Raw genomic sequence first — 15,161 nt, forward strand, 5'->3', positions numbered from 1 at the left:
CTTGTTGAACCTTAGAATGGTATAAGTATTTTTTCCCCTTGTACAAGGCAGTTGTTGCCAACCGTAGAATATACGGTGAGGATCAACCCAGACCCATTTCCTGCAGGAGAAACCCTAAATTGATGACCACCATGAGATATCGATAGTTGTTTAGAATTGGCGCCAGACCCGTCAGCTATGAAGACCCAATCTCGGAATAACCTTACCAAGAGGAAAGGACAAAAGAATTGAGGAAAAGGTTATGCCACTACCGGAAGGGCCCAGAGAAGGAATTATCCTTAAGTTCTGAGAAGACCGACACTGTCAACAATAAGGATGGAGTATATGAGTTTTGATGGAACCGTAACCATGCTTCTAAGGGTGGTAGCACCCGACACCCCGGAGACGAACGATGGATTTTGAGAAGACCCCCAAACCTAACCTATTTCTTTCTAGCCTCTCCGAATCTCGAGGACGAGATTCCTTTTAAGAATGGTAGTTTTGTAACATCCCAAAATTCTAAATTTTGGAATGTTATATTAAATAGATAGTTTTGATTGATTGACTGAAAGTGAGTGAATTCGAATCCTTTTGAAAGTTAAATGAGAGGGAATAAAAGGACTTTCCCAAACTTTCATTTTTTGCTTTTATGATCTTCGGGAATCCAAATTCTTTTCATCACAAAACCCTGGAGAGAAGATGACATGACTTCTTCCATTTATTTAAATGACAAGGGGTGTTGAAAATATTTGAATTTCATTTGGAAAATATTTCCAATTCTGAAACTTTATGCAACTCAATGATTTTCACGAGCGAAGATAAAATGACTTATTCAAATTATATGAAATATGAGTTGGGAGTTTTAAAAGAATTAAACTCAAAGTTCTTTTGAATTTAATTTTCAATTTGGAGTTATTTGAGTTTTATTCAAAGTATTTTTCTCCAAAAATAACATATATGGAAAATAGGGTAACATGATTCCCTACAATAGAAAATTGGAGCGAAATAAATTTGAAACCATTTTGGTATTTTTAAAATGATTTTATTGGGTTTTAAATAAGTCAGTAGCACTGTTTGAATTATTAGAATTATTGTAGATTTTATTTGAAGCTAGAATAATGTTCATATTGTAGAAAATCTTTTTCTGAAAATTTTGATATATAATATGCCTATGTTGTATTTTTACTTTATTGGTATTAATTTTTTTTAGTGTCTGTTTTCTTAAAAAAAACTTCTGGACCGACCGGACCGAGCCGGCCCAGCTTGCCAGGCCACGGCCCAGCCGGCCCACGTCGCTCGCCCGCCTGCCCGAGCTCCGCTCGGGAGTCCGCCGCCACCACGGCATCGCCGCCGCTGGACTTCTCCTCCCTTGCCCCCTCCTCCACGCCACCACCTCGCCCCGACACCCTTAAAAGGACGCCGCCCCGACCCCGTCTCCCCTCTCTCTCCCCTCGCTTCGTGCCGCCCCGCTGCCGCCGGCGAGATCCGCCGAGTCCCGCCGCCCGAAGCCGCCACCCTCACCGCCGATGACCGCCGCCGTCGCCACCATCGCACGCGCCACTCCGCGCCGCCCCTCCCCGTCCACTCCGTCCTTGCCGTAGGCCACCAGAGCCGCCGCTCCGGTCGAGCCCGAGCCGCCCGCCGCCGTCTTCTCCGACGCCGACAAACCACGCCGCCGCCGTCGGTTTTTTTTTCGAACCGGTAATAACCGACCCCGGTTCGCCGTTTTTTTAATGTTTTCTTGGTTTTTTTAAAGACCGGTTTTATTTATGAGTTAGGTTAATTAGTGGACGTTTGCTAGTTTAGGATTTGTAGCGAACGGTTTTCGTCTTATAGGTTTCTGCAGCGAACGTTCGCTATTTAGTCTTTTTCTTTTATTTTATTTTTCTGCCAGGGACCTAGTTGTAGTTGTTTTATTTTACAGTTTAGTCCCCAATTTTCAAACGACCATAACTTTTTGCTCGTTAGTCGGAATTCAACGAAACCAATGCTCACGTCTTCGTTACGATCTTCTCTATCCAGTAATCCAACTCAAACATGTTTTTGAAAAATTTAAAATTTGAATTAGATCAGATTTGTATTCAAACTTCGTTTGATCGTAACTTGAGTTTCGTAGCTCCGTTTGAGTTGATTCTTTTTGCAAATTAAAGCTCTTGACCTAAACTTTCTGATAAGGCCAAATTCACATAATTTTGGTACTGTTAGAAATTGTTTTATGTTGCAAGAGTTATTTGCTTGGTTTTGATGTTTTTTTGAATCGTCTTCTTCGTACTTTTTGATCTTTGGAGTGATTGCTTATGTGTGGTTACTATTGCTTGATTACGATAGATTGACCGGAGTGTGACGAGTAGAACTATCAAGAATTTAGAGTGCGAATCATCTTCATCAGCATTGCAGGCAAGTAACACTTTGATCATACCTTTTCTCATACCCAGTTTTTATGCATTAGATCAATCCTCAAACATTGCATGATTAGGATCTAATTAATTTGTGGGTTTTGGGAAGTAGTTGAGGTAGTACCTATTACCTATTTTATTTTCAAACCTTTGGGAGTTACTTCTGCGTTTGCTTATTATGCCATGCTATGCTAGTAGACGTGGATTGGGTGAGTGTATCCATGATAGATGTGAGATTGATGATTAATGGTTTATTTAAGGTGGCAACTTAAACACACATCTGGGTGGATTGAGGCACCTGGTTTCCATCAGGACTTGCCTGTATTTCTTCGGACCGCCACCCAGACTCAAAGGGATCATGAGATTATTCAAACTAGAAACTTCCGTGTGCAGCCACATGCTATTATGGGCTCTAGCATAGTTGACTAAGTCGTGTGAAATCTTACAGGGTGGACTAGCAGATGTAGGGGGTGTAGGTTGGTACGGTCTACCCTTTATGTAAGGTGTAAGTGCTTCTGAAAGACTATGTCTCGGTCATCCGTTTCTCAAACACCATGTAGTGCGAGAAAACAAGCGGAGGCGATCGAGTCATGTGGGGAAAAGTGCGCAAACCTCTACAGAGTGTATAAACTAATCATGATTAGTCGTGTCCCTGGTTATGGACATCTTGAGTATCTAGTTCTTGGATTATCCTGTTGATCTCATCATGTTACTCTAATTAATATTTTTGGGTTGTTAATGAGTACTTTTAATTGGGATTGAGAATGTTGTCAACCATTCTCAATGTTTAACAACCACCATGATAGTTAAATAAATTTATTCCTTTGTAGTAGGGAAAAATTGGCTTTTCGCAAAAACTATAACCATAGAGCTTTCCACCAGCCATATATGCATGTAGTATAGGTTTATTCCTTCATTACTCTCTATGTGTTACATTGCCAGCATATTCCATGTGCTGACCCGTTCTCGGGCTGCAACTTTTCATGTTGTAGACTTTTCAGACGACGAGTAAGTGATACGTTAGGGTTACAATTTCTACACTCAACTTTGCCGTTGGTGTTGATGGGAATCCACAACCTTGTTGCTTTCTCTATATTTGGATTGAGGCAATAGTATTTATGTTACTTTATACATGTGATTTACCTCTGTTATAAATCCTCAAGTACTGTGTGTGTCAGCGTACCGATCCAGGGATGACACTTAAGCACAGAGACTTGATCCATTCGGGTCGGGTCGCTACACCCAATGACCAAACCTGCGTCATCAGGAGTGCCGCTACAGCGTCAGGCCTATCTGCGGGACCCGCCAGCCGGCGGGCCCCAGAAGTCGGCGGGAAGGACGGTGGCCTGAGAGACAGACAGCTGGGACCCGCGCCCAGCCGTATTACTATTGTACCCCCAGGGGGTAGGCCTATATAAACCCCTCGGGGCACCCATGCAAAGGGTTGGGACCTGAATAGAGATAGACCAAATAGCACGGGAGGAGAGAGCTAGCCTTGCCCTCTCCTCCCTCCCGAAACAGCTCTAGGAGCACCATTGTAGTCACCTTGCTTGAGTGATCATGCGGAGACCCCGCAGAGCAGCAGTAGGGGTGTTATCTCCTAGGAGAGCCCTGAAGCTGGGTAAGTTCCGCCAGCGTGCATGTCTTTGCCTCATCCCGCTTCCAGGCACCGGCGACGTTCTACTCGCTCCCACCATGATAAGCCATCCTTTGGCATATGTCGCATCCAACCCCCGACATTTGGCACCCATAGTGGGGCGAGGTGCACCGTCGTCCGGAGATCTGCTCTGGACGGGAACCCTGTTCCTTCCCGGCGAGCACAGCCAGCCCGGCACGCCGGATGGCGTCTGTGCCGATGCACTGCACGGCGCAGAGATCGCCTGTGCGGCCAGCTGCCTCGCCGATCTTATCGGTGAGGTTCGCCTCTCTGATGAGCCTGTGTCCGACGCAGGCACGAGTGTCCCCGAGAGCCTCCTCGCGGGCCTTCTCGACCAACTCCACGCCGCCGGCGAGCCTGCTGCGGACCTGGAGTCCATAGGATCCACCGACCCGATGCTGGTCGACTCCGACACCACGTCGCTCGATGCGTTCCCTACCAACGTGGTGGTCTACGACGAGCCGCTCTCATACGCGGGGAGCGGCAGAAGCACCGTCACTGAGGTCCTCGTCCTCGAGCACGGCGAGCGCTCCGGCGAAGGAGCGCATGACCCGCTCGACGCGGCCCTGCGAGGCCTTGCGGCGCCGATTCCAGAGGACGCCGACGCCGAGGCGCTGGAGGCACTCCGCCTTCAGCTCGTCGAGGGCGCGAAGAAGCTGGCAAGCATGAGGCGCTTGTTAGAAGCTTACCAACGTGAGATGGATTGCGCCGTAGGCGGCTCGCCGGCTCCGACTGGGCCTAGCCGCCTAGGCGCGATCCGACAGCGCGGCACGGCGATTGCCAACCTCTTCGGGGCTGATCGCCCTGTGTACGCCACGCCCGCAGAGAATATCCGTGCCGCCCAGGCGGCGGCAGACGAGCTCGACAACTTCGAAGGCGAAGAGCGCCGCATAATGACGGAGCGAGTTCAGCAGCTCCTCGATGCGGCCGCCGCGTAGAACAGTGCCGGCTGCCGCACCGAGGCGCCGCAGCGCCAAAACGATGACCCACCGCCTCGCCGAGATCAAGGTGTGACGTCTTGGACGCCGACTGGCGGGGCCCGTGGGAAGAAGGACAAGGAGCCGGCTGTCAGCCACAGTCGGACTCACATCACCATCGAGCACGACCAAGACGGCCGCCCCAAAGCGGTGGAACAGCGGGACGACTACCAGCCTCCCCCTCCTCGCGGAGAAAGGCGAGTCTCCCCGCCGCCCGTGGAACATCCGACTCTCGGCGACCGCCTTGGCCGCCGAGAGGGAGTCGGAGAGAACAACGCCCGCCACCGGATCGACCGACTCCACCAATCCCTGGCGCTGGAAGAAGACGAGTTGGGTCCCCCCTGCTTTGGACCCTGCATCTGGGACGAGCCCTTTCCCAAAGGGTTCACGCTCCCCCGAGACACGCCCAAGTATACCAGCACCATGAAGCCGGAAGATTGGCTGATCGACTACTCCACAGCTGTCAGCATAGCGAACGGCAACAAGCGTGTTGCCGTAAGATATGTCCCGCTCATGCTCCAGGGCTCGGCCCGGACATGGTTAAATAGTCTGAAGCCTCGCAGCATCAGTAGTTGGGTTGACTTCACTGAGGCTTTTGTCCGCAACTTCACGAGCACGTACAAGCGACCTCCCAAGCCACGCCAGCTCTCCTTGTGCGTGCAAGGCCCTGACGAGTCTACTCGCGACTACCTCACGCGCTGGGGCGAACTCCGGAACTCCTGCGAGGGCGTGCACGAGGTGCAGGCCATCGAGTACTTTATTGTCGGGTGCAGAGAAGGCACCCTCCTCAAGCACAAGCTCCTCTGCGACGAGCCGGAGACCATCGACGAGCTGCTGATCACGGCGGACAAGTACGCCACGGGCAACTCCTCCATGAAGGCGGAGATCCGGGTCAGCACAACTGGCAAAGTCACCCCTCAGGCTCCAAGAACTCCGGCTGGAGACACCAGTCGGCGGCAACACCAGAATAACTAGAAGCGCAAAGCCCCGCAGCCGATTCCCAGCAGTCGGCAAGTGGCGACAGCAGAAGACCAGCAATTGGAGGGACCGCCTCCGGCGAAGCGGCAGAAGGGCGGCAAGTCCAACTGGCTGCCAGCTTTCTCCTACGAGCAGACTCTGGATGGTCCCTGCAAGTTCCACAGCGGCGCGAAGCCGTCCAACCATACCACCAGGAAATGTCACTAGCTGACCAGAATCGCCAAGGGGGATGGCTTGCCCCCTCCCCCTCCTGCTGGGCCGCCTCCTCCGCAGCCGCCCCAGCAGCCGGCCGTCAGGCCAGTCGGCGCGATACAAGACGAGTTCCCGGACGAACACGGAGCCTATGTGGTGTTCACCAGTGTAGCGGATGACCGGCACAGCAGGCGCCAACAGCAGCAAGAAGTAAATGCGGTTGCATCAAGTACTCCAGAGTTCATGCATTGGTCCGAAAAGCCTATCAGTTGGAGCAGAGCTGATCACCCAGAGGTGATGCCGAGTCCAGGCTCCTACGCCTTGGTCTTAGGCGCCACGCTTGCCACGGACAGGCGGGCCGCTCGCTTCTCGCGAGTACTGATAGACGGAGGCAGCAGTATCAACATCCTGTACAAGGATACAATGGAGAAACTAGGAATCAAGCGAAGACAGCTTCAGAGCAGCCGGACTGTGTTTCACGGAATCTTCCCCGGCCTTTCCTGCTCGCCAATCGGCAAGATCCTGATAGATGTCCTCTTCGGAGACAAGGATCATTTCCGCCGAGAGCCAATTTGGTTTGAGGTGGTGGACCTTGAAAGCCCATATCACGCATTGCTTGGTTGACCCGCCCTGGCCAAGTTCATGGCGGTACCCCACTACGCCTACCTCAAGATGAAGATGCTGAGTTCCAAGCGAATCCTAACTGTGTCCGACGACTACAGGAAGTCGTCCGCTTGCGCGGCCGAAAGCAGTCGGCTGGCCGAGTCCTTGGTGATCGCAGCTGAGAAACGGCTTCTTGATCGGGTCGTGGCGATGGTCGGCAAGCAGCCCGAGTTATCGCCCGACCCCAAGGAGTCGGAAGCAGAAGGGTCATTCAAGCCGGCCAAAGAAACAAAGAAGATACCGTTGGAACCAGAGCACCCGGAGAGGTACGCTGTCATAGGCACTGGCCTTGATAGCAAATAGGAAGACGAGCTCGTCGATTTCCTCCGTGAGAATCGCGACATCTTCGCATGGTCCCCCAAGGACATGCCTGGTGTCCCGACGGAATTCGCCGAGCACAAGTTACATGTCCGATCTGATATGAAGCCCGTCAGGCAGCCCTTGCGCCGCCTGTCAGAAGAAAAAAGAAGAGTTGTTGGAGAAGAAATAGCCCGACTCCTGGCGGCCGGCTTCATCATGGAAGTGTTTTTCCCAGAGTGGCTAGCAAACCCGGTACTGGTGCTGAAGAAGAACAAGCAGTGGCGGATGTGCATTGATTATACGAGCCTCAACAAAGCTTGCCCCAAGGACCCATTTGCTCTGCCGAGAATCGATCAGGTGATAGACTCCACAGCCGGATGCGAGCTGTTGAGTTTCCTAGATGCGTATTCAGGATATCACCAGATCAAGCTGAACCCGGCTGACAGACTGAAGACCGCCTTCATCATGTCGTTTGGAGCCTTCTCCTACCTGACCATGACGTTTGGCTTGAGAAACGCCGGCGCCACCTTTCAGCGTTGCATGCAGAAGTGCCTCCTGAAGCAACTCGGAAGAAACGCCCACGTCTATGTGGATGATGTAGTGGTGAAGACTGAGAAGCGTGGAACCCTGCTGGAGGACCTCAAGAAAACCTTCGAGAATCTGCACCGATTCCAGATCAAGCTCAACCCAGAGAAGTGCGTTTTTGGAGTACCAGCCGGTCAGCTCCTCGGTTTCCTGGTCTCCAAACGCGGCATAGAGTGCAATCCTGTGAAGATCAAGGCCATCGAGAGGATGGAAGCACCCAGACGACTGTTAGATGTGCAGAAGTTCACTGGCTGTTTGGCATCCATCAGTCGATTCATCAGTCGGCTGGGCGAGAAGGATCTCCCCTTGTATCAGCTCATGAAGAAGATGACCTTCTTTGAGTGGACTCCCAAGGCGGACGAGGCTTTTCTCCAACTGAAGAAGATGTTGACTACTCCCCCTGTGCTGGCGGCTCCAACTCCCAAAGAGCCCATGCTCCTATACATTGCCGCCACTAGCCGAGTAGTTAGCACAGTCATTGTAGTCGAGCGCAAGGAGGAAGGCAAGGCACTACCTGTCCAGAGACCGGTATATTACCTGAGTGAAGTACTGTCGACCTCCAAGCAGAACTACCCCCATTACCAGAAGATGTGCTATGGCGTGCATTTTTCCGCCAAGAAATTGAAGCCTTACTTCCAGGAGCACCCAATCACTGTGGTCTGTACAGCTCCGCTGGCCGAGATCATCGGAAGCCGAGATGCTTCTGGCCGAGTGGCCAAATGGGCCATTGACCTGGCTCCCTACACCATCTACTATGAGCCCCGCACCGCCATCAAGTCGCAAGCGCTGGCCGACTTCCTCGTCGACTGGGCCGAGACCCAGTATCTGCCACCAGCGCCCGACTCCACCCATTGGCGGATGCACTTTGATGGCTCCAAGATGCGCACCGGCTTGGGAGCCGGTGTCGTCCTCACTTCCCCCAAGGGTGACAAGCTCAGATATGCGCTACAGATCCACTTCGCAGCCTCCAACAACGTGGCCGAGTACGAGGCGCTCATACACGGGCTCTGGCTTGCCAAAGAACTCGGCATTCACCGGATCCTATGTTATGGCGACTCCGACTTGGTAGTCCAACAATCATCTGGCGATTGGGATGCCAAGGACGCAAATATGGCGAGCTACTGTTTCCTCGTCCAGCAACTCAGCGGATACTTCGAGGGGTGCGAGTTCCTCCACATGCCAAGGAACAACAACGACCAAGCAGACGCCTTGGCACGAATCGGCTCCACCCGCCAGGCAATACCATCTGGTGTCGCCCTCCGGCGCCTCCTCAAGCCTTCTATCAAGCCGTCACCAGAATCAGATTCAATCTTTGTGCCGGCTCCGCCTGAGGACGACGGACCCGACTCCAAGAAGCACATAGTCGAAGCCGGCCCGGGGACTTCAGAACCCGGCCCGGGGACTGCTGCGGCAAGATCGAAGACTCCAGAGCTCGGCCCGGGGACTGCTCCAGTCAGCCCCAGGACTTTGTCAAACCAGCAAGCGGCTGCGGGCCAACCCGTCGCCTCCCAGCCCGGCCGCCCTTATCCAAGTCGCACTAATGGCAGTTGAAGAAATAGAAGCACCTTCATGGGCCCAGCCCATCCTCAGATTCTTAGTAAACAGAGAGCTGCCAACTGAAGAAATCTTGGCCCGGCAAGTGCAACGCCGTGCAGCAGCCTACACCATAGTCAACAGAGAGCTGGTCAGGCGCAGCGTTACCGGCGTCTTCCAACGCTACGTCGAAGCAGAACAAGGCCAGGCAATCCTCAGAGATATCCATGAAGGCGAGTGCGGTCACCACGCGGCCTCCAGGGCACTCGTCGCCAAAGCCTTCCGGCATGGTTTCTTCTGGCCAACCGCCCTAGAAGAAGCCAAAGAGCTAGTCCAAGAGTGCAAGGGGTGCCAGATTTTCCGTTCCAAGCCACTTCAGCCAGCTTCCGCACTCAAGACTATCCCCATCGCCTGGCCATTTGCAGTCTGGGGTCTGGGCATGGTAGGACCATTCAAGACGGCACGAGGTGGCTTGACTCACCTGCTTGTCGCAGTGGACAAATTCACCAAGTGGGTGGAGGCAAAACCCATCAAGAAGTTGAATGGTCCGACTGCAGTGACCTTCATCGCTGACATCACAACTCGGTACGGCATCCCACACAGCATCATCACCGACAATGGCACGAATTTTGCCAAAGGCGCCTTGGCCCGTTTCTGCGCGACACAGGGCATCTGACTAGACTTAGCGTCTGTTGCCCATCCGCAGTCAAACGGCCAGGTGGAGCGAGCAAACGGCCTCGTCTTATCCGGCATCAAGCCTCGACTCGTCGTCCCGCTGGAGCAATCTGCCGGCTGTTGGCTTGAGGAGCTGCCAGCCGTCCTCTGGAGTCTGCGCACGACTCCAAACAAGTCAACCGGCTTCACACCCTTCTTCCTCGTCTATGGTGCCGAAGCCGTCATCCCAACGGACATAGAGTTCGACTCCCCACGAGTCACCATGTACACCGAGGAAGAAGCAGAAGAAGCACGACAAGACGGCGTCGATCTACTGGAAGAGGGCCGGCTGTTGGCACTCAGCCGGTCCGGCATCTACCAGCAGAGCATGCGTCAATACTACAACAGGAAGGTCAGGCCAAGATCTTTCCAAGAAGGCGACCTTGTGCTCCAGCTGATCCAGCGAACGGCCGGCCAGCACAAGCTGTCGGCGCCTTGGGAAGGCCCCTTCATCATCAGCAAGGTGCTAGGAAACGACGCCTACTATCTGATCGACACTCAGAAGCCCCGAGCGCGCAAGAGGGACGACTCCGGCAAAGAGATAGAGCGCCCGTGGAATGCAAATCTTCTTCGAAGATTTTATAGTTGATGCAGTACGTATCGCACTACCCCTTTGTATTAAAGTACTAAGACTTTGGGCCCCCCGAGATGAGCTCGGGGACTGCCCTTTTTGTTATCTATATGATAAGAATTAGACCTTCGAGAACATCACTTTCATTACAAGCCGCTTGGCACCGGGCCAGACTAGTCGGCCCGGGGACTCGCCGCCTTGCGCTATGAGGAGCTTCCCACAGTCAGACAAGTAGTGCGCGGTGCCCAATCCGCCTCCTGGCAAAGCCGCAGCTCGCAGAGCGACTATGAGGCGAACAGGAGGGAGGAAGAACGGGCGCTCACACGAAAAATGGCTAAGGACCTAAAGCATGAACATAGCGTAAGACGGCCTCCAGCATTTCTAAAGCAGAAGCCGACTCATGAGTAGCCGGCTCGCCGTCTTTATTAGCTTCTATCAAGGACGGCCGACTCTTGGGTAGTCGGCATGTCGCTTTCTATCCGACTTGTTAAAGAAACTCTAAACGGCTAAGTACTTGCCTTCCCGAAGTAGTCGAGCACTTGACCCAGCGACAGTCCGCAGAGCGGCTGTCCGACTGGCAAGGCAGCGACTAAGGGAAGGCGGCAAAGGGAAAAGCCTAAAGAGCAGTAAGAAAGGAAAGACGGAAATCAGATAAATATTTACATAGGCCCTTGGCCGAATCTTCGAATAGAAGTTCAAGATACACCCCGCGGGTGGAACTGTTCGAAACTAACAAAGTTTTCAAAAGATTACTAAGACAGACAAGCAGAGGCGAAAAAGGCAGCCTAGGAGGCGGCATCGGGGATCGGAGGATCGGAGGAGACGGCGGTATCAGGCGCCGGGGCAGTCAGCTGGGTGGTCTCGGCTTGATCACCTCCGGCGGCAGTCGCCTTCTCTTGACGCGGCTTGTTGCCGGAGGCGCGGTCGAGCTGAGGCTGGCCGCATGCTCCATCTTCTGGCGCCTCCGCCTCGCCTTCGTCCTCCGCCTCGTCCTCCTCCTTAGTGCTGGAGTCGATCACCTCCGCCGAATCCTCGCCATACTCCGGGTTCATCCCGAACCACTCCGGCGGCACTTCATCGCCGCCTTCAGCCCGCTCGAGGACGAAGACACTGGTGTCCGTGTACTCGGCGATGGCCGCTGCACGCTCGATAAGGGCGCCCTCCATGGCCTCCAGCTCGGCCTGGGCTTCTGACCGGAACACGGCCAGACGGTCCAGGTCCAGCCCTGGATACCACGCCTTGACAAACTCCAAGGCCCGGCGTGCTCCGGCCCGGGCCGAGGAGCCCTTCCAAGCCTCAAGACGGCCGGCAGCGACCTCCAGCCAGTCGGCAGTTCGGCTGGCGGTGCGCAGAGCCAGCGTGCCTGGCCACAAGGCGGCAACCGCCTAGGCGCCGGCAGGCTGAAGCCGGTGCATCAGCCGGTGATCCGGACAAAGACGGGCTTCAATGCTCAGAAGCTGCTCATCGACGGTTCGGGGGGCATTAGCGGCGATCTCCTCACCGTTTGCCCTTCGCGCTTCACGAGCAGCCTCGATGGCCAGAGGAACTGCCTGCGAATGACCAGGAAAGAAGTGTGCCAAGACAAAAAAAGAAGCAAGTCGAAAAATCAGAAGTCGGCTTGACACACAGTCAGAAGCCCGAAGAAAGAAAGAAACTTACTATCAATGATATCCTCGATCTCGTGGAAGCCGGAGGTCAGCATCGCTTCCCTGTCAGTCCAGGAGGAGCGCTCGCCCTCGAACTCGGCCAGGAGAGCGGCCTCCTTCTTCGCGGCATCGTCCTGCGCCTTCTTGAGCAGCTCCTTCTGCTCGGCCAGCTGTGCCGCCAGCAGGTCGCGCTCTGCGGCAAGCTTGTCACACTCCTCCTCCTTGGCACGACGGGCGGTATTGGCCTCGCCCAGCTGCTCCTGAAGAACGGCGTTGGCTTCTAAAAAACGAAAGAAGAGGCAAAAAAGTCGTCAGCAAAGAAGATCGCCGGGAAGATCCGGCCCGACTGCTCAGCAGTCGGCCCGAATCTTGGGGACTACAGCCCGCGGGTGCGCCAGCGCGCCCCCGCGAAGAAGAAGAACTTACTCCGGCTTTCCGATAAATCGGCAGCCCGCTTGCCCAACTCCTCAACATTGCGGTTGAAGGCAGTGACGCGGAGGTTGTGATACTCCTGCAATAAGTCATTGAAGACAAAGTTAGTGTTTGGAACTCGCCAGAGGGAGTTCCGAACCGCCTGCTCAGCAGCCGGCCCGGAACTCGGGGACTACACCCAGTGGGTGCGCTGGCGCGCCCCCACAAAGAAAAAACAAGAATCAAAAGGAAAAGAAACATACTCGGACGGCCGTTCGTGCGGCCAGATGCGCTCTGGTGCAGGCTTGAAGGGCATCGCCCTCGGCCCGCAGCTTCGCCTGGACTTCCAGGAGCAGCTGATTTAGCGGCCCGGTGCCGCCTCCGCGCACCCACCCGATGGGCGCGGCGCTTGTGGCCTTGGCGTCTAGGGTTGCCGAGCTGGCAGCGCCGGTCTCCCAAGGATGCGGCGCCGAGTTCGCCCTCTCAAGGCGGCGGCGCACCGGCGAAGCGACTTGGAGAAGCAGCCGCGCCTCGGCCTCGTCCATGACCGGCGGCTCCGACTGACCCACCGGCTGTTTGCCGTGCGGCCTCCCAGATGGCGGTGGAGGCGGCGGTGGCGGCACGAGGGTGTCCGACATAGAAGCCTCGCCGCCCTCCTTCTCCACGACGGGGTTCTTGGTGCCGGCCTCTCCGGTCTGCCCCGTGAATTCCGGAGGTGGCGGTGCAGACCACAGTGGGGGACGAGCATCGCCGATCGGCGACGCGCGACCTCCTCGGCACGCCGTCTCGCCGCAAGGACGGCTTCATCGTCCTCCAGCTTCTTCTGGGCGGAGGCGGCCGCCTTGTCGGCCTCCGCCTTCTCCAGACGTTCGGCTTCCTCCTCCTCGCGCTTCTCCCGCGCGTTTCGCTCCGTCGCCTCCCGGAGGTCGGCGGCGGGGTCGGCCCGCCGAGTGTTGGCGGACGTCTCTGCCGACCCCATGACGGAGGGGACGGCGACTCTCTCAAGGGAGAGAGGGGCCCTGAAGAAGAAGGGGGGGAGTATAAAAGAAAACTCGGACAAGATTCAACAAAGTAAAATAAAAAAGCGTAAAGACTTACGCAGAGACTAGCGGCGGCCTTCTCACTTCCCTTCGGAAGCGGTTGGCCTTCGCGGCCGCCTCCTCCTGTCTGGTCGCGGCGGCCGCCCCCTTTATCTTCTTCAAATTGCCGCCAGGCGCACTCAGCCCGGCGTGACGCCTCTTCAAACCGCCCTGGCCGGCGGAGGAACCGACCTTCGGCTGGTGGCGCGGGGCGACTTCCCCTTCGGTGTCGTCGACAGGCCAGTCGGTGAAGGTGGCCAAGGGCCTAAAGTCGCCTTCTGCCCCTTCTCCCCTGCCTTCGGCGTCGGCTTCCATTGTCGCCGCCCCCAAGTCGGGGTCGTCGACATCGCTCTCCGCGCGATCAGGAACATACTCGCGGGGCTGTCTCGTGGCGCCGGCTGCGGGCTGCATAAGAGGATTCTAGCTCAAAATAAACCGACGAGAGTCAGAAGCGGAGTCGGCCGCAAAGAAGACAAAACAATAGGGTGATGCGACTTACCACTGGTGGGGGATTGTCGCGCGAGTACGGCTCCTTGCCGAACTGCCAGTCCTCATCGAACTCGCAGTGCGCGATGTGGTTCACCAAGTTCGCCACCTCCTTACGGGGCATCTCCTTGGTGCTCATCCGACTTGGGTCTCGGAGGCCGCTCATCTGACAGATCAGGTGAGGCCGGCCTTAGAGCGGGAGAACTCGGCGCGCCAAGAAGGCGGCCAGCAAGTCGGCCCCGACGAGATCCTCCGACTGTATCAAGACCCGGAGTCGTGCTACGGCGGCGGCTCCTGCGATAGTCAGCGACTTGACTCGGTGAGACCAGCTGGGGAGCCTCCCAGTTAAGGGGGCGGCGTTGTAGGGCGGCAGGTTGACCCAGTCGCCGTCGGAGGCGAGGTTCTTCACGTAGAAGTATGAGCGCTGCCACATCTTCACCGACTTGATCAGCGCGATGGGAGGAAAGGGGTTGTCGGCCGTCGAGCGTCGCACCGCGATATAGGCGCCGCACTGAGCCGGCACGCCGGCGACATGCGTGCCGAGCTTAGAAGAGAAGAATTCTCCCCACAGCTCGATGGTAGGGAGAACGTCGAGGAAACCTTCGCACAGGGTGGCGAAGGCGGAGAGCAACACCACCATGTTCGGAGTGAGGTGGTGCGGTTGAAGGCTGTGGAACTCCAGGAACGAGCGGAAGAAACCGCTCATCGGCAGCCCGAGGCCGCGCATGAGGTGCGAGCGGAAGATGACCCACTCGCCCTCCTCCGGCGCCGACCGGATCTCCCCCGCCGGCGCGGCGCGGGCGCGCACGAGGTCCGCGCTGGGGAGACGGCGTGTCCGGCGGAGGAACTCGATGTGTTCGTCTTCTACCTCCGAGCCATCCCACACGCCGGAGCGCACGGCGGGGGCCGCGGCGGAGGAAGAGCTCATCGCGGCGCTGTGGAGCGCTCTTGCTCAACGGCGGAGGCGGGAGGAAGAGAGAAGGCAAGATGAGGC

The sequence above is a fragment of the Triticum aestivum genome, chromosome 2B (genome assembly GCF_018294505.1).
Source record: "Triticum aestivum cultivar Chinese Spring chromosome 2B, IWGSC CS RefSeq v2.1, whole genome shotgun sequence".
NCBI lineage: Eukaryota > Viridiplantae > Streptophyta > Magnoliopsida > Poales > Poaceae > Triticum > Triticum aestivum.